We start from the raw sequence: 19,989 nt of genomic DNA on the forward strand, positions 1-19,989 counted from the left end.
ACCTCGCGCGTGGCCATATAAAGTGGCGTATCGAGCCGTGGTGTAAGAGTCGAGATCTAGCCGCGATATATCGACGAGGGAGGCGATTTCGCGTGGCCCGCACAGACGCGTGACAGTAAATGAAATATCTTGCGACAGGTTGGAGGCGCCACGCCTCTGAAAGTCGCTGCTTTTCAGAAAAATCGTGGCCGAGCCACTCGGCGGCGTTCGATTAAAAAGGACAAGCGTGAAACATCGAGAACGCCGTCGTATAATTTCTAGGGCAGAATGGACAAAATGACAAGGAGATCGCTTCTCCGTGGATTAATCGGCGCTTTCTTCGCTCGCGCCTGTATTTGCGAGCGATTTCCACTACGTTCGGCGGCGATAAAATACAAAATAAGCGTAAAAACCAACCAAATCAACCATATGGTAAATATTATTATTATATATTACAACAAATTTGAACGAGGACTAAAGTATTCGAAAAATTGAGTCGTTTTGATGTTGGACAATCTTTTAAAGAGTTAAAATGGAACTTGGATCACTGTCTAGAACTGTTTTATATGACGTCTCTGATTATATGTGTTTCTAACAATCACTTTGTCGGAAGTAGGTAAGTATCCGGTGAGTCGTGGAAAGGAGTGCATATATACGTATTACACAAAACAATTTCATATCTCATTAGCGCTGTTATGAGACGGCTATCGTGACTATATTGATAAAGTTTAAAACGAATCTGAAAATGTATGTAAAAGTTACAGGATATTTATTGGAAGCATATAGTTCGCAAGGACCATTAAAATATTTGAACAGTCAATTTTCACTTTGTTAATAATCCACGATATTTGAATAGACAACTTTTAGCGCTAATTGTACATTTAAAACTACTATTCATGCCGTACATTAACTTTTCACTATGTGTATTTTCGCAATAAGTGCCTCGTACTTTCTGTGTACATTTTCGGCTTGATTTCAAATTTTACCATTATAATTGTCATAGTTTTGAAATTTGGGAATGAAACATAGGAATGAAATTTTAACAAGTTATAAATATACGTAAATAAGATTCTATTTCTAGTTTTTAATAGTTAATAACCCGATGAGACATTAAAAAAATGAACAAAGCAAAAAAGAATTCCATTTTAATTTAATAATTAGAATTCATTAGAATCGGCACACCCGTGAGGCGAAGCATAGAATAAAAAATTTCAAAAAGGAGAGCGTACTAAATGGAATACAGAAACAACTTTAGCACGATGATCGTATTTAACAAATTCCGCGCAGAAATTTGTAAGCTACTTGGATTCTCAGAAATCTTGACGTGTTTATGTCGCGAAGTATTTCCAGGAAACCCGCCATCGTATACCTATTCGTATTTTCGTACTCGCGTGCTCTTGTGAATTGTTTAATATATGAAATTATATCGTGTTTCATATTCCGTAGCATTACAGAATTACTAACAATTAGAATATTTTTGTTCAATGCAACCTAACAAACTTATACACTTAACATCAGAATTATCAAGTATTAATATATATGTACATATCTATTTGTAGTTAAAGTGGTATGATAACAATAAATAATAAAGACAATACATACAGTTGCCACAAAAAATATTTGCATACCATTGTACTTACCATAGCGCTTATATACTAATTAACTAGATCTAAGTACATTAAATTTTGTATTATCTAGTAATGCTATTATGCGATTATAAAAATTTCATATTATGAAAATGGAACGTAAACCTGATAAAAAAAACGCTTTTTTAGAAAGTAAGGATATGTACAAATATTTTTTCTAGCTTCTGTATAATCGTGTGAAATATTAATATAATGTAAAGTAAATATTAATATAATTTCTAATGATTGTAAAAGTAAGGATTATGTAAGGATTAAGTAAGTCATAATTTTGAGAAATTTAATAATTCCAGCATTAAAATCATACCATAGTAAAGATTATTCCCAATTTAAAAAGTCCATTAAGGATTCTTTGTAATTTTATTTATGCATATAAACAGTTATCAAATATAGCTATTATAGTGTTTGGTTCATCCAATTAAATAAAATAATAATAATAAAAAGGCTTGCTCTGTAGAAAATTGTAGCACATGTTACAAAACTACGAAGTATAAAGAATTGTTACAATCACGAATGATATCAATACCGCGGAGCAATCTGAAATGGAATATCGAGGATTGTAAGTACCTACTCGCATCGTTCGCTCCACATTTGGCTCGTGCTGTACATTGAGGCGTCGCGCGTCGCGTCGATGCAGATTACAGAGACACAGCGGAGAAGGCGAACCACTTCAACCGGAGAATACTTAATGCGGCGCACCTTCAGTGGTACCTACTCGACTTAATCTTAACTGACGTTAAATCGGCGCCATGTCTTCTTCGAATAAGATCGCGTCCATCCCGATGAAACTCTCGATACGTGGTCTCCCGTCGAGAAACCGATCAAAAAATAACGTGTAAACGTATCTTATAGTACAAATTTTACGATAGAAAAGAAAAAAAACGACTGATTTGTGAGAGAAAAGACAGTAGAAGTCACGAGCATTAGCATGTTCGAAAATTTACACTCGCCAGTCCAATATGACGGTCACTGGACGCAACGAACGTGAAGAAGAGGCAAATACGAACGAAACGACGCTAAAATTTATTGCGTGTTATGATTCGTGGAGCAACCATACGGACGTCTCACGACGAATGCTCCGCGTTCCTGAATAATTAACGCCGCGAAATATGTAAACAATCGCAGGTACTTCATATATATACGCATACATACTAATTCACTTTATTTTATAATAGATTTCTACGTGTCGCAAGCGATTAGTAAATCAAACTTGTCGAAAACTTTTTCAAACGAGAGTTTGGAGTTCAACATTCAGAAAAATCACCCTCTATCGTAATACCCTTCTTTTAAGTCCGGCATACGTAAAAGAAACAATGTTCATATAGCGTATTTAAATTATTTTGTAAAACTATTCTTATATACCGATAAAATAATGATTATTTTCAAGATTGTTTGTTCTGAATTGTTCTTCGGTTTGTTATGATAGAAAGGGACTAAAAATCTTGATTTCTCTATTATATTGTCTTGATCCCATATTACGCATTATAATGGTTATTTTTGGAGAATAGATATTTCTAGAGAATAATGGATCCGAAGTTTTGAGATGGTACGATGTTGAAATCCATAAACTATAGAAAATATCGAGTCTTGTGTCGTAAGATAATTCACTTTAATGAGCACTAAATGATTGACGACTTAAAACGTGCTCGATGCACTTGCTTTCGCATGCATCGATGATAGATCCTCGTAAACCTTCGTCTTTTCTTACAATCGGACGATCTTCTCTAAGAAATTCAACATTGAAGAACCTATCTTTAGAAACATTATCTCTTCACTGAAAACAAGAAAGGTATAATAAACCATAAATATCTTTTCAAGCCTATCAAAGAACAAAAAATTCGACATGAGACTTGAATACAGCTAAAATAAAATGCTAAAATTCTAAAAGCTTCTCAATTAAATTAAGAATAAAGTAATAATACATTCGTGACAGCGATTTTTAGTTATCTGATTTAAAATATGAAAGTATCTCATCGAATATTCATTTATTATTCGAACAGACGTGACTCTTCGATATTTGGAAAGAATCGCGTGTTAATTATCGATCGAGCTAAAAGTGCTGCACTGTTTTCTCTGACAAACGATATTTATAAAAACGATATAAAAGCAACGAATTCATCGAAATTCGGTATAATTTTTGCAAGTGGAATGCTTATCGAGCGTGCACGCGTCACAATGGCGACCCGCTCTCGTTTCTGTTCGGCCGTTTTAAAGGAAAGAGGAAACTGCAATCTTGGACCACGACAGGGTGCCGAGATAGAGGCAATCTGCAAACACGAATTGGCCATTTGGCGGGCGTGGCGTTGCGCATGAGCGTCGCATAATTTGCTTTGGATTCGTGACTGCACTTTTTTTCTCGTTTCTCTACCAACCCATCGTCGGCACGACTCCGTGCAACACATGCCGTCATCGTTTTCTTACAAATGCAAACTTACCATAGCGATCGGTATGTTTCAGCCAGACGAGAATGAGAAAAGAAATAAATATTCTTAAGGGAGGTGACTTTCTTAGCTTGGTAAGATCCACTGGTATAATTTGATATATTGGTTTTGGCAAATTATTGGCGGCAAATTGATTTTTAAAGAAGCATAGCTATGATAAGACGCTATATTGAGAAAAACAACGATCTTGTTAAATACATACAACTCTTAGAAACTTAAAATAAAACTTGAAAAAATAATTCTTGGTACATCTTGAAAACATTGAGAAACAATCAAAAAATGAGTTTATAAAAAATAATCTAGTAAAATCTGAAACAACTAAGATCTAAAAAAAATCTAAGGAACCCAACAATCTAAAAAATCTAAAATTCTAAATAATTTAAGAAACTTAAAAAATGTGAAACAATTTTGAAAAATCTGACGATCTTTAGAAATCCTGAAACATTTAAAAGATCTAAAACGTGTAGAAGCTTCAAGAAGCAGAGGAATCCATAGAAGGACTAATAACAAGGATTAATTTATTTTCTAAAAGATCTATTAATCGCACTCTTAACGATGATATTAGTATTAAAAGAGAAGGTATAGCACTATAAATGTTTTAGTTGTAACAAAATGAGAGGACTCCGACTGCGCCTTCGTTCAAAAATTCTAAGGCTGCACACGTGTCTGCGTTGCAGCACGCATATAAGGGAACGTGAAAACAGGGCCGCGGGGCCTCTTAAAACTGCCTTAACTTTTGAGACTGGCAATTATACTGGTATTTACTGCCACAGCCTCTCCCGAAACGCCATTGTGCTCGCGCCAACATTTGCATCCCTTGTAAGCGCGACTGTCGATTGTTTTAATGGCCGCTCCCGCAGGCCTTAGCCCATAAACTTCATTGTTTAGGCACGCCTTTTTAGGCACACAACCGCGACGTTAGAATCGCATAACGAGGAAGGATGTATGGGCCTATGTTAGAATTCAACAACATTCCATTTTACGTGACAGCGGAAGAATCTTTTCTTTAAACACCGATGGTAGTCCGAAAGAAATTCAGAGGAATACTTACATAAAATTAAATAAGAATAAGATATTTTTCAATTAAAATTTAGAAGCTTATGATATTCACAGGTATTTTTACAAGATTGCAAATATGTTCGCAGAATGATATAATTGGAGATTGTATAATTGTGATACATATATAGTTTTGCCTCGAAATAAGAAGCACGTTCTTCATAATCCTGTAAGTTATTTGAATTACTTTTCTTTATCTTCCGTCAAGAGCATTGTCAGTTTCTCGAGAAATGAAAAGCAAAATTCCTACATACTATTGCAAGAAATATTCAACTTCTATCGAACACAAAACACGAAAGTTTACAGAATAACATCTAATTCGAAGGAATAATCAAATCCTACTTAATTACTTACGCAACGGATAAGTCCTCCCTCGAGATTCTCCAAATCCACCTCACATCTGCGTCAGAATACCGATACCTTCGGGCTCTGAGAAAAATGATCGAGCTCTTCGTCATTTGTCAAAAAGAAGGTACACGCTGGCCCCACAAATTCATTTTTTCAATTCACGAAACAAAATTCATGATCAATCCTGTGGTCGGTTCAATTTTTCTCTGGAACAAGCTAAGAACGAACATCCTGCAGCTTTACGAAAACGAGGCTCGTGGCCCTAGAAATGGAAATTCGAGGGTGTGTCTCTCGGGTCGTCGCGTTTGGGATATAAATTCCTGCACAGGACTCCTGAAGGCGCGTGGAGAGCTCACAGTGTTCCCCTTTCGACCACCCCGCTGCGAGAAGTCACGGGACTTCGCGTGACGAATTTCAATTCGTTACCGTCGCCGCGATCATCGACGTTCCTCGCGACGCTGGCATTAATTTCAAGCTGCGGTACATATCGCATTAATCATGAGCGCGCGGCCAAATATTATTACAAATCGTGGGGAGAAATCGACCAACGGGTCGAAGGAAACGGGTATCGCGCGAAACGAAGATCGAGTCCCGTTCGATAATTACGGACCGGGTGGGCTATCACGTGGTATCGCTCGTAAAATATCGTCCAATTATAATATTCATTTGCATCCGGGCCTTAATTAAATTACAGCGAGCCAAGGTTGCTTTTATAAGGTGTATAGTTAGGATAGAGGCGCCAATCGTTGCTCCAGGATCAACGGTCAAATTAAATAGAGCAATTAAATAGCCAGGCCCGGCCAGAGGCTGCTAATTATCCGAGACTTTTAAAACAGAGGATCTCGGGGTATAATCAAAGCGATTTAGGAAGGGACCAACGCGACGGGGTGCCAGCCGCCCCCCCGTTGAGATAGCTCTGGCCACTCGTGCAACTCGAAAACCCGTGCTGAGCACCATAAACCCCCTTTTCTTTTTGAAGAACGTGTGCAACCACCACTGACTGCGATTCACCTGCCTCTTCGAGAACCGGATGTATAGGGTCGATAGAGACGAACCGTCGATTCTTCGTGAAACCGGCGAGAAAAATGCCACCGAAACTGACGAATCTAACGAGTATAATCTCCGCGCGTCATGTCGCGTCGGTTTGATCGATCGCCTGGTGCCTTGACCAACATCCTTATCTGCCCCTGGGGAGAGAGAAAAGGGAGCTCGTTCTTTTGGACGGTCGTTAAGCTAAGCTTTGAACCGTAAATGTTGATAGGGAAGCGGTTGTGCATCAAGTTTTTCGGACGATGCTGTTTGGCATTTTGCTGATACCAGCAGTTGATGGAATTTTTTGGATCCATCAACTTTTTGAGTGGATCAACTTTAATAGTGGACTTATTACAGTGGTTAAAATAACAAGACTTTTTAGATGCGAACATTATGGTTGTAAATGGAAATTTCAAGGATTTCTTTGGTCACTTGTATCTAAATCCATGCATGAAGGTTGAACACATTAAACCATGTATTTACAACGCTATAATAAATAATTGTGTATTGTCTTACGTTTTGAAATTCTTGCTGAGTTGTTTCTTTTTATAGCTTGGTTTTATTCATACACATCCACTATTCGAATATAAAAGTGTATTTATAATATAAAATGTTAGAGAACATGGAAGAATAGAATATAAGACGTACATAGCGTGACGATCAAGTATCAACTAGTTGATCTCGATCGAACAGTGGATAGTCTTATGTGCATCTCCGAAAGCATATCTTTCCGATAAAATTAAAAAGGAGACTTAATCATGTGAACTCAAAATACAGTGGCCGCAAAAATTATTTGCACACCATTGTATTTATTATTTCATTTAATACCAACTAGACCCAGGTAAATCTATTAAATTTCGTATCATTAATAGTACTTTCGTAGTGAAATATAGAAGACGATGAAAGAATACATCATTGAAAAATAATGGCACGTGCAAATACTTTTTGTAGCCACTGTATTTCTTTCGAACAGTTCTATCACACTTTTCGTACCCTCTTAGTTATTTTTTCAAACTCTTAACCAATACGTGGATATTTTCACGAGAAGAACGTCACATCACTTTTTATCGATACCGAACTAACGGAATGACTATCCCAATCATATCCTAATAGGACAAAAATACTATATAATATAATATAAATAATAATATAAGTAATATATAATATAAATAATAATATAAGTAATATATAATATAAATAATACTAATAATATAATATAAATAATACTATATAATATAAATCAATCGTTTCTCTCGCTCTTTTCGAAATCTTGAACGAACATTTGGAAAAAATGGAAAAGGAAGGAACAAATTCCAAAAGAAAAAGAATCTTTCTCCTGCATCCCTTGGACAGGTTCTATAAAGCGGAACTTAAAAATCCGTTCTCGAGGAGTCGCTCGCGATCCGACAAAAAAAGTAAGATCATATTTCTCCATGGCGCTCATTAACACGAAGCTCTCTGATGAGGTGTTCTGTCCGAACACGGTGATGCATTGTCTCGAGAATTAGTTGGTAGGCGCACGCTCACGAAATCGAACGCGGTCACCCCTGCGGATCTCTCTTCCCTTTCATTTTCTATACAGAGGAGACGCCCGCAGTCGATCACTTTAATCGATTTCGCCTGGCGCAAGAACCGAACGGGTCGTTAGATCGGCTTGATGAATGGCTGAATTATCGGCACGGAACCGCCAATGAATATCGTTAATGAGGGTGGCACGTCCTGGGGGAGGTCGCATAAATTTATCCCTCCCCCTCCATCATCCCCTTCTCGCCCAGACTTCTCGACGAAATTTAATTATTCGCCTGCTCTTTCTAGGCTGTTTTTTCTTTCCTTCGATGCGAAAGGAATGATCGATGCGTCCAGCTTCGGTTCCGATGGCCTGCAGGCTTCTTTATTCGCACTGGCGCGTCGCTTTCTCTGTGTGCTAAGCTCCTTCAGAGAGCTCTCGTTTTTATCTCGGACGGGATTTAATTCACTTTTGATTGAATTGTTATGTGTGACGAGAATTAAATCGTTGAAGGGACGGAGAAGAGGTGATGTATCTATATGAGAGGTTAAAGAGACAGTTTCCTAGAAATAATTCTGTTCTAAATTCATTTAAAAGTTTGTGCGACGATAAAAATCTGGACATAGCAATTTTTCAAATTGTAGTCGTTTGAAAAAGGAGCTCGAAGTATCAATTTAATTTATGATCAATTATTAAGATAACAGGCGAAAACCCATTGCTATCATTAATAATAAATGAGATCAAAGCACAATTATCAGGTGAGTAGCATTAGCGGTTGCTCTATCTATAATTAGATTGGAGGTCACGAGGATAGAAAAAAAGAGAAAAACAAAAAAAAGATAAACAAAAATAAAGTAGTTATGTAAGAGAAAAGAAAGTCTGATGTTAACATATTTGATTCTCGACTTTGATATTTAATATCTTGCGTATGTTTAGTAAAATAAATGACAGTCGCTTCTACTAATTTGGAGTTGAACGATGTCAAATCTTCGCACCCTTAAATCTTTCAAAAGTGCATAAACATCCGCAGTCTACTTACGATTAGCAATCCATGCACTTGATACCATACCACCCACAGTACCTACAGAGCACAGGACGAAAATCTGGCGAAATATCACACTTCCAAGAACCTTGTCCCAATTAACGGCCACGTATCCCGATCTCCGTTGGTCGAGAAATCTCACGAGTCAAGACGTTTTCTAATTAAGCCTCATTGTTCCACGATCCGCGCGAAACAAAGAACGTTCGTAAGTCGAGGTGGGCCGCGTAATCAAGCGTGAAAATAAGACAATAGAGAGAAAAAGCAGCCGTGTGTCGGTCGCTTTCGTCTGTGAAACTAACGCTTCTTTTTTTCCCTTTCTCCTTTTACGATTCGTCGGGGTGGCGGAGCAGAAGTTACAAGACTCGGGTAATCGGCGCTGAAACGCTATTTAACGAGGCCGATCTTAACCAAAGCCGATCGTGCGTAACCGGAACGCCGAGACAATGGAAACTACGAGAATCTAAGACAATGCAGGTGCCCGAAAACGGGCGGTCCATGATGAATGGATGACCAGGTTCCTCGTTTCTAGGGACGCTTTTGAAGAATTGTGTAAAGAGGGAGGCGTTGCCGCGCGATTAGAGCCGAAATTGATTCTCCATCATTGCATCTGTCACGCGTGTAAGATAGATAAAGTGATCGATATTATGTGAATTCGTGGGGATGATTGAAAAGGATGTGGTGCGGCGTTAATAGTAGTTAAAAATGACGAGTGTCTTAAATGTGGGAAGAAAAATTTGGTTTTGAGACGATTACGAGTGTGTCAAGCATCAAGTCTCCACTCTTCGAGTCTCTTAAAGTTCCCAGCCTTTACGCCTTGCGCATTAAGATACTACAAGAATTTTTCATTTATTCAAAATAAAAAATTCACCACAATTACAGAATATTATCAATTTATTAAAATAACTGAATAACAGAAAATGAAAAATAAAGAGGATATAGTTACGAAAAGAGAAAAGGCAGGTTTCCCAGATCGGGATAAAAAATTCATCACCGTTATAGGAACATTATCGAACTTATTAAAATTCCCAATAATCGAAAATGGAGTGAGAAGAATAAGGAAGATATTGATACGAAACAATGAGAAGGGAGATTTCCTAATCCAGGATAAAAAATCTATCACCATTATGGAACATTATCAACCTCATTAAAATATCGAATAATCAAAAATGAAGGCTAAGGATCTACGAAAGAAAAGAAAGGAGGTTTCCTAGTTCAGACGCAGCGGGATATTCGATCGCTCGGTTGAATAAAAAAAGTCTCTCTTCCTCTCTCTCTCTCTCTCTCTCTCACTCTCTCTCTCTCTCTCTCTCTCCTTTTTTCCTCTGCAGGTTAAGACCAAAGGGTCCGAAAATAGCCCATTTAATCCATGGGGCTCCTCCTACTCGGCGCTATTAGCCTTTTGCATTTTTCCCCTATGAATTCATCTCCGAAAATTAACAACCCAATTAAAGCAGCTATTAACGTCTCGGTATCTCATTAAACCGGGATCGTTTGCAACTTTTAATGGAAGGGGGCACCCGGTTTTTGTGGAAACTCACAAACGAAACGAAGCAATTCGAAACGAATTCTCATTAGAGGTAGTCCAGGCTCTATGATACGTTCTTATCGCTGTTATAGAATCGAGAACATAGCCCTAAGTCTCGAACACTGTAATTGATGCGAGTATGAACTCGATATCGTGAGTCACGTGTGCATACACGTGGTTATCACGTTTTAATGGTCATTAATATAACTTCATGCAACACCCACGTTAATCGTCATCAAGTGCCTTCCGAGAAGAAAGAAAAAGACCCGACTGGATTGGGGTTAGCTCTATTCATTGGATGCAACATAGTCACACTATCGCTTATTTTCATAAAATTCTTTTAATTATGAGAAATCTAATAGACACCTTAACGATTTGAAGAAATTCAAACAAAATCTACTTGATATTCATTGCTAAAGGGAGTAAAAAGTTCCTAAAAAAAGAATTTAATATAATATTAAATTGAATATTTTAAGGATTTGAAGAAATTCAAAGGAAATTTACTTGAAGGTATTCATTGCGGAAAAAATACAAAATTTCTCGAAAAACAATTTAATAGAACTTAAAATTTGTCTTGAATTTCTACGAATTTTCCCAATAATTTGATACTTTATACATACATACGTACATATGTACATACTTGTACATACGTACATATTGCACTACGTAGCTCTATCGTTGAAAAAACCTTGAAAAAGAAAGAACACCGAAGAATCGTGTCTGTAGCGAGCGTTTGTGGTCACTGATTTCACCCTGAAATTCTTAAGGTCACAACAACGATTTAAAAAGAAGGCACCGCGGTCGTTCCACAAAATTTAACGCTAAATATTTCGTAATTAATAACGCCGGCTCCACCGGTGGGAACCGGAGATTGCGGTTTGGTACTCTTGCTCTACCCATCATTCGCAAACAGTTCTATATCAGAGATTTTCTGGAGTCGAGCTCGTTCGATCGTAAAACCGCGAACGACCCCTTTCTTTCTCCGCTATTTCATTTCTTACTCCTCCGTTACCCGCCATCGTCCTCCGCCTTCGCCGACAACCGAAGAAACTTCATGCTTCCTCAAATGTGAAATCGACGATTTGAGACGTTTACGAGTCGTTCGATCGTGAACGCGTGAACCAGTGGAACGAATCTCGATGTTGCTTCAAATGGGACGTTTTTGCCAAGATTGTACAATGTTCCGCGATTCGTGAACAGACATTTGGGTATCTGTGGGTTCTGCGGTGATACTGAAAAAGAAACAAACATGTTGAAAAGTAATGCTTATACAGAAATTAGTAATTTATATTACTAAATTTAATTTTTCACTGGTCTTGTATAAAATATGGCTGTTCTGTAAAAAAGCAAAGGTATGATTGGCTACCCATTCATTCCCGCCTTTGATCCTTAATTATTACGTGTTATGCAAATTTTATCCTCCACGTGAGATCCATTTAGCTCTTAATAATCAAAAACTACGTAAAAATCGGGTTTTCTCATAATACGTTGCTGTATTGTTATAGGTATTGTTAAGTTATTATGCATAATGTATGTATTATATATTGTTAAGTTATTATGTATTAAGGTATGTGTAATGTCTATTATCTAATACATATTGTGTATTATGTATATGGTCATTGTGGTACTAACACTAATAACGGCAAGGTAGATATGATCTTAAACAAATACATAAATAAATAAAAGATGTCTTTTATGATGACAACACCAATATTTTCGAAATATTTGAGAGACTAGCAAAAATACCTACATACATATTTAACTTCAAACCAAAATGATACAGTATTAGTTAGCAGATTATAGAATTTTTAAATGACGTACTCCTATACAAATTTCTAATTTTATTGAATTTTAAAGTTACTCTTTTCTGGTTTTCATTTTTACTCAATCAATTACAATATTCCAACTTTACAAAAAAACCAATAAGAATATTCCAATCTTTTCTTATAAAACAAACAACACAAATTACCTTCGACAAATCTCCTCGAAATATCATTGATATAACACGACATCATATTTCACGCGATAAATTATCAGCGAATAAGTCCGCCGCCGCGATTGCACAACGATTTACCTGTAATCGCAGCGCACCTTCGCTTTGAAGCAACGATAAATCAAACCTACTAATCAGTGTCGCGGATATCTGCAACGAATTCCCATTAAATAGCGTTTATGGGCGTCGTCCATTGGACAATTAGCGGTAGTCATTAAGAGATACCTTAACTGCAGAATCGCGTTGCCTGGCTGTCGTTTTTTCCATGCGAAAGGCGTGAAACGCGTTGCTAATGGGTAGCTAGAAGTCAGGACGAATAATCAGTCATCCGTGAGATGCATCGTGGTTCTGATAGATATACGCGTGGCATAGTCCACGCGAGAATTATGTGAGCAATATTATATTTATCGACTAAATATCATTATTAAAGCAGGGTATTTCCATGCGCGGAAGCGCCATTTTTAAGATGAACATTCGGGGCAAAAGGTTATTTGAAATATGAAAATTGGAAATTGGAAATGAAATTGAAAAAAGGAGAAAAGAATTCTTTATTAATCTCTAACACTAAAATTGCTAACCCATTCGAGATGACTGGTACCAGATGTTTTACCTTGGCAATTTAAACACGACTACAAACATGTATTTATTCATGCACGTATATATTAATGTTTACTTTTATCGCGACAGGGATATGATTACATATATTTATTTATTTTCGTCATATTGTTGTCATACTTAGGGACACGTATCAAACAGGCGAAATGAATAGTATTGTATAGTATCCATAGCTCATAGTCATTTAAACGTTGTACATTTTGTTTTGAATGCTTTACTTCACTTCTACTCCAGAAATGAAGATTTGTTGCTATTGTTAAGTCACAAGTATGATCCTTTAGTGGAATAATAAACACAGCTTCCATTGCATTATTGTGCCTTAAATCTAAATTATTTAAGCAAATGTTCGACTTTGGAAGTCGTTCGAATAATTATTACCTGCGGTAATGTGCCTGCCTAACATTTATTGCTTTATATATTCGAATCTACTCATAATTCGTACCATCGGTAAAGTATCGGTATAAATCAATAAATGTAAAATCTGGCCAGAAATAAACTACTTTTTCTTTCATAATCTACATGTACTATTATTTTAATATCTTAGCGTATGCGGCCTCCGAACAGAAATACATCCTTAAATAAATTATTTATCGCAGCGACGCGCTTTCGAGCTCACCGTGTGGTTTGTCATTAACTAGAATTTTGACACGTTTCGTCTATTTTGACATGTATATGCGAAACTCAACAAGCCAATTACACTTGAGACCTGCTGATTCCGATGTTCATACTTATCGGCATCGCAGATGTTCGCTGGGAACTGAAGCCATTCACGGTACCCTGATTTCGAGGAACCACGCCGCTAGTTATCGTTCCGTCACTTCGATTCTCGTCATCGACTGATGACTGTTCAAGCAGGATTATCGACCGATCGTGCGAATTCTAGACATTTCAAAATAACTACTTTAGTGATTATCAGAATAATTGTGAAATACAGTTACTCGCAATAATATTCGAACAGGATATTATCTCTGTACTTGTTGCTAGGGAAGATAATTTAAATAAGAAGGGATGATTTAAATATGGTGTTGCTTACTCTGCGAAAATATGAACCATTTATTATGAATAAACAATCTCTTCTTGATAATAACATTTAATTATACAATAGATTTTTATCAAAGAATTGTCATAAAACTTTCATTTCCACGTCGCACTAATATTTGGACAGTTGTTTATGCTCTACGATATAGTAATTTTTAAAAACAATTCCATCAGCGAAATAGATTTATTTTGCATACTTAACGTCGGAAAAAATTAACACCGATATATGATATAAAAGTGATGTAATAATAGTTAACGTAAATAAAAATTACGCAATTATTATTACTAATTGCAGCAGATGTTATTAGAACACACAGAGAAGAGGACCGAATCGAATTTAAGAAACAAAGAGAGCAACCTATTTTTTGTTAAAGATATGTTGCATAATGAAATATATAGATATTAAATATAGTTGTTATTAGGAAGAAATCGTTTACGTATTTTCGAGGTACATTAAAGTATAAACAACACGCCTCTTATACGAACCAACAAATACGGTAGGTATTAATGTAACTTGCAATTTATCGTATCACAACTTCTACTAGTCGATTTAAATTGTATGCGCACAATTCAAGGCTTCGGAGTTACTAAAAAACAAAGTACATGCAACTTGCAAAACTGTCGCGAAAGGAAAAAGAGGTTCCGATACGATTACTCCGATGATCAACCGAAGGATCAATTAATTTTTTCCCGTTTATCCTAACGGGACCGTAATCGCATCGATCCATCATATTTCAATTGACCCTCGAATTAATATGTCACTTACGAGGCAGAAGGCGAATCGAGCCCCGTTTCTGGCTCGCTGTTAACCCGTTAAGTCGTTAAATAATCAGTCAACAACACGCAAGGAACCAGATCACAGTCGACGTTACACAAGTCAACGTACGAGTTGATAGTTGCATTCTCTTCCAGTTGTACGCACCTGCAGACACAATACTATTTATTCTATACAGAGGCTCACGAAAATACAGTAGATAGAGTACAGTAAGTACAGTATCTTCCATATATTAGGTTGTCCGGAAAGTGTCTTTCTTTTATAAACATCTCTTCTACAACAACGCATCTTTATACAAACATGAAACCTAATCAGTCGAACGTTGTAATCTTTATCTTGGTAGAACAAAATGGATCATACGTAATTCGATAAAATGATATAAAACGGAAAATGTTATGCATCCATTATTTCTTTATAAAACAAAAGAAACTTTTCGGACGACCTAATAGATACTAATTAATAGGAAGATAAAAATTTTCTAATAATGAAACTTTCTGATAATAGAACGATCATTTTTGTGATATAAAATTTCATTTGTTCAGATAAATGTCAAGAAAATTGTTAGTTTGTTTTACTTCTAAAATAATCTTAATCATCATCCTCCAATCATTCACGATGCAATCTTTTTCCCATTCTAAAATTCCTAGGAACATTGAGGATATTGAGAAAATATAGAAATGCGCCACGATTTTTAAACAAACACAAATATACAGAAAAACGCGTCAAAATTTCGCAGAAAGAATAAGAAACTTTTATATAAAAAATTTGTCCGCCAATAACGAAGCACACGTTTTTGTAGCCAAAAACACCTCTTCACGGTATGAAAGTGTTAAAAGTCTGGCCACGATTTCGGCAAGGAAACGGATTTCGTAGCGAGAGAGGCGCGAGGCGACGCGCTCGACGCGGCTCGTTACCATTCGGGTTAATTGGCCGGCAGTGGTTGAGCCCGAGTGGGTGCAGCCGTGGTTATGCCCACACAAGCATGCCGCTAACGTAGCCTGTTGTGCCCGGTGTTGTTGCACTCGCGACTGCCTCGAACGTGCTGCAATTATTCGCCGCAGTTTCGCGTTCCGCTTAAGTGTCACGGTGACGCGCTCCGGCTATGCCCTCCAAACGCCCGATGCATTCAGGCCTCGCTCGTTACCTCCACCTTTCCTCCCCCTTTTCTCCCTCTTCTCCTCCCTCTTCGTTCTTCCACGCTTCTTTCCTGTCTTCCTTTCTTTTTTTTTTTCGTTCGTTTCAACGAAGAACGAAAGCACGTTGACTGGTTCGAAAATCGGCAGGGCATTACGCTTCTTTCGTCTCTTTCTTATTTCGTGCTGCTTTGCTAGCTCCTTTGCATAACCACGTCGAACAAAGGAGTCACTCGAGCGACCAGTTCACAGTCGAAAATTTTTGGAGTCGGCGATTCTTTCCACCGTGACGAAAAAAACAACAGGGGGAAAGGAAACGGATCCTACGCCGCTTTTGAGAAACGACGCTCGTCGACAACGCTATTACGTGATCAACGCTCGTGATTCTTCGCCGCGATGCGCGCCGATCATCGAGCCAGATACTCGCTCGCATAACGCGCCGCTACCGGATGCAGCTGGCACTCACACGTGAAATTTCCTCGATCTTGGATTTTGGGAATTCTTGGAAATTTTCATCTTTTACTATTGGAATTAATTAATTCATTTTGGGAAGTGTATTAATCAGCGTCTTTGTTCAATGATTGTTCACTTCTTCCAATTCTAATGTGACGGAATGGATGAAAGATTACATATATGTTGGATATTTTACCTAATCCCGATATTTCAATAATAAATCATGGTTTTTTCAAGCTATAAGTGTAAGCAAATTTTTTATTGATAAGATTAAGAAATACCTTTATTTTTTTCAGACTTTTTAAGAATGGTAATCCTAAGGTTTGCAACTTCTGATATATCCAATGTAATAAAATTAATTTCCGATTTCGGACTAATCTATAATTATTAGATATTTGTCCAAATTCATGTTTTTATAAATATAACAAGAAAAATGAAACTCAGCTAGGAAATTGTCTTATTTACTAAATATTATAGAAAGTACTATACTTTGGATATTTTACGTATCTTTATAGATATTATATGCATCTTTGCATCTTCAAATTTTCCATAAATGGAAAATTAATTTTATGCTTATACATACAATTATATACACTAACAAAATTCTATCTGACTAAAATTGTATAAAACGTAATGTAATCAAACTGCATATTCATCCTTGTTAATTTTGAAAAATAAGACAAGTTTTCCAATCGAACTAATAAATATTAATAACTGTGTTCTTTGTATATATATATTAACGTTCCCACTAATCTGTAATACTACCAAGAAAAGGAATTAAAAAGTATTATCGACTATAAGGACAAGTGATTAACTCCAATTTTCCTCTTCCATACACGGAATCACGAGACGAAACGACGCGAGAAGAGTCACGTGGAGCTCGAACGATCTGACGTCTGACTCTTACTAGCAAAAAATGCATGAACAACGCTCGGCACGATTGCCGCGCCGGTTTTGAAGGATCGTGGGTGCGCCATTGGGATCCGTATCGGCGAAGCAGCTTCACCTTCCGGAACCCGACGATTCGCTCGACTAGCTCTGTTAATCGAAAAACGAGCGAGAGACGAAGAGGAAAGGGAGCGAAAGAAAACCATTCGGAATCACGAAGTCGAGAGGTCAGAACCGGGTCGACTGCCACGTGCCCAACATGATATGGAACAGAGTGCATCGAGTCCCGTTATTTTCCTACAGTCTGATCTATCATTTTTCCCCCCTTTTTTATTGATCGATTGAACGCGAATAGAATTCCCGTTACTGATTTAAACGTCATTGAATCAAGCAACGTCTAATTTCACTCCTAAATCGTATTCTTGCGTACATAGCTTGTTACGTTGTTTATTTGCTGGATTTATATCAATGATTTTTATTAAGATATCATAAACTCGCAACTTTTGTTTGTCTATTACATAATGTTTTGGGTATAGTTAGAAATACTTATTGTATTGTTATTATAATTTCATCAATTATCTTCATTTTTTGTTTTGTGGAAATAAGCTACTCGAGTGTTATAATATATTTGCTAATGTTTTACGTTATTTATTTGACATTTTTGTTATGCAGTTCAATTGAATATTTTGTGGGACAATTTGTGTATATCGTGCATATCGAAGCGTGTTAAACGAAGAATTCATTAGGAATTCATCTTCACGTGTGAGATATTGGAGCTAGGTTGCTGGAACAAATAACACTTCCAAGTATTTTTCACTTACTTGATTCCTTAATTCATTCGCTTGTATCGTACTACTTAAAACCAAGCGGGGGATTGCGTGTCTGGAGAATATATAACTTGTTGAAGTTACGAGGATTGAGTAAATCACCAGAGCAGTCTCTTATCTAGACGATATTTTCGTTGTAGTTCCTTTATATAAAGAAACATAATAATATAAAAATGAAATAGACGCGTAATATGTTTTGCATAAATTTTTTTTCGAACTCTTAATTACAATGTAGTTCTGTTAATTAGTATTTTATCATAAAGGAAGATAGATCTTCCTCTTATTTGAGGTAATTTAAAAATTGATGATTATAATTCACCAGAATTACTTACACGATGTATAATTATAATATACCGTCTGTTTCATACGAATGAAAAGATAAATAACGAGTAGAGGATCTACATTTGAAGGGAAATACCGAATGGAAGTGCAGACAAAGCGATCTTCACTTTCAGACGTCACTTTCAGCGGCCGTTCCGACTACTGAGTTCGACCGATGCGATACGCCTAGCTGCTTAAAATTCACACCTCGAAGTTCATCCTGCCCTGTAACTTTTCCCAGACCTAGACTACCATGCCTATTTGCTTCTCTCACCACGGAGCAACTATATCTTTTGGCTCTTGACGAGGACGGATTGGAAAAGCACGTGATAGGATTCACGCTGCGACTATGCTTACATGGCAGGATACTTTAGTGATTACGAATTTCAACCGTATTATTGGTATATTTCGTTTTCTTACGACCTTTCGATCCACAACATTCTTGTCCACTTTTTTAGGGCAGACCTGAAAATAAAGGAAAACGTGGAAACACAATCGCGCCAATAACACGATTGAAACCTAAAAAATTACCAATATGTTATATAACCATCGTGGAACTTAAAAATCTAGAAAACTTGACTATACATAGCCGATGAATCGTGTGTACTTTTGAGAAAAAAAATATTGATTCTTTGAGAGAAAGTGGTATATTTGATCGCCGAAAGATTATTTGCTTAAATCATTTTTCTAGGCTATACTTGACTAAGTAGTTAAGTATCGCCTATTGGAATGAAGATAAAGACGCGGATAATAGGAACCTTTTAGTGTTTTTATTAAGTTATTAATATCCTTTTAAATCCTTAACAAATTCTTAATCCGGTCCATTTTTGGGAAACTATCATGCACAAAACAAGAACAAAGACCTGTACCTAATCCTGATAATCCTATGATTTTAAAGCTTGAAACTCGAACCATAAACATGAAAAAGGAAAGCAAGTTTTCATTCATCTATTCAATTTCACTAGCATTTATTCTTTATATCAACGAGCTCCAATCGATATTCTACGTTCTACATCGAACAAAAATCTTCCAGATACAAAACCAAAATTCCAAATTGAATCTTCTAACTTTAATTCAAATTTCACACTTAGTTTCTCATCAATTTCGGTCACGCTCCAAGAAAATCAAGAAAAAGATCTGCTTCTATCTACGTAAGTACATACTCAGTCCAATAATACCAAACAAAGGCAAACCATTAGTAACAAGGAGCGAAGACTATGCTAATGATCGCGGCACACATTCCTGTTAACGCGTAACTATTCGTTTTCGTATGCCCTGTACGCATCGTACCACTCGTATATGCGCGATCCAGGCTTCCCAGGGCTATGCACAGATCGTGTACGCACGCATGCCTGTGCGTACGTGCACGCGTG

General features: G+C 36.8%; 1 long non-coding RNA gene across 1 annotated transcript in view; it reads left to right on the forward strand.

Annotated features, from left to right (window-relative positions):
* LOC117151520 overlaps positions 1–15,135 on the forward strand; it is a 59,160-nt gene extending 44,025 nt beyond the window's left edge. The window contains exon 3 of the long non-coding RNA XR_004461510.1: positions 14,989–15,135. This is a non-coding gene — a long non-coding RNA (uncharacterized LOC117151520). The remainder of the gene's footprint in view (positions 1–14,988) is intronic.
* The last annotated feature ends 4,854 nt before the right edge of the window (positions 15,136–19,989 follow it).

Source organism: Bombus impatiens, unplaced genomic scaffold (assembly GCF_000188095.3).
Source record: "Bombus impatiens unplaced genomic scaffold, BIMP_2.2 scf_0257, whole genome shotgun sequence".
In the NCBI taxonomy this organism is placed as follows: Eukaryota; Metazoa; Arthropoda; class Insecta; order Hymenoptera; family Apidae; genus Bombus; species Bombus impatiens.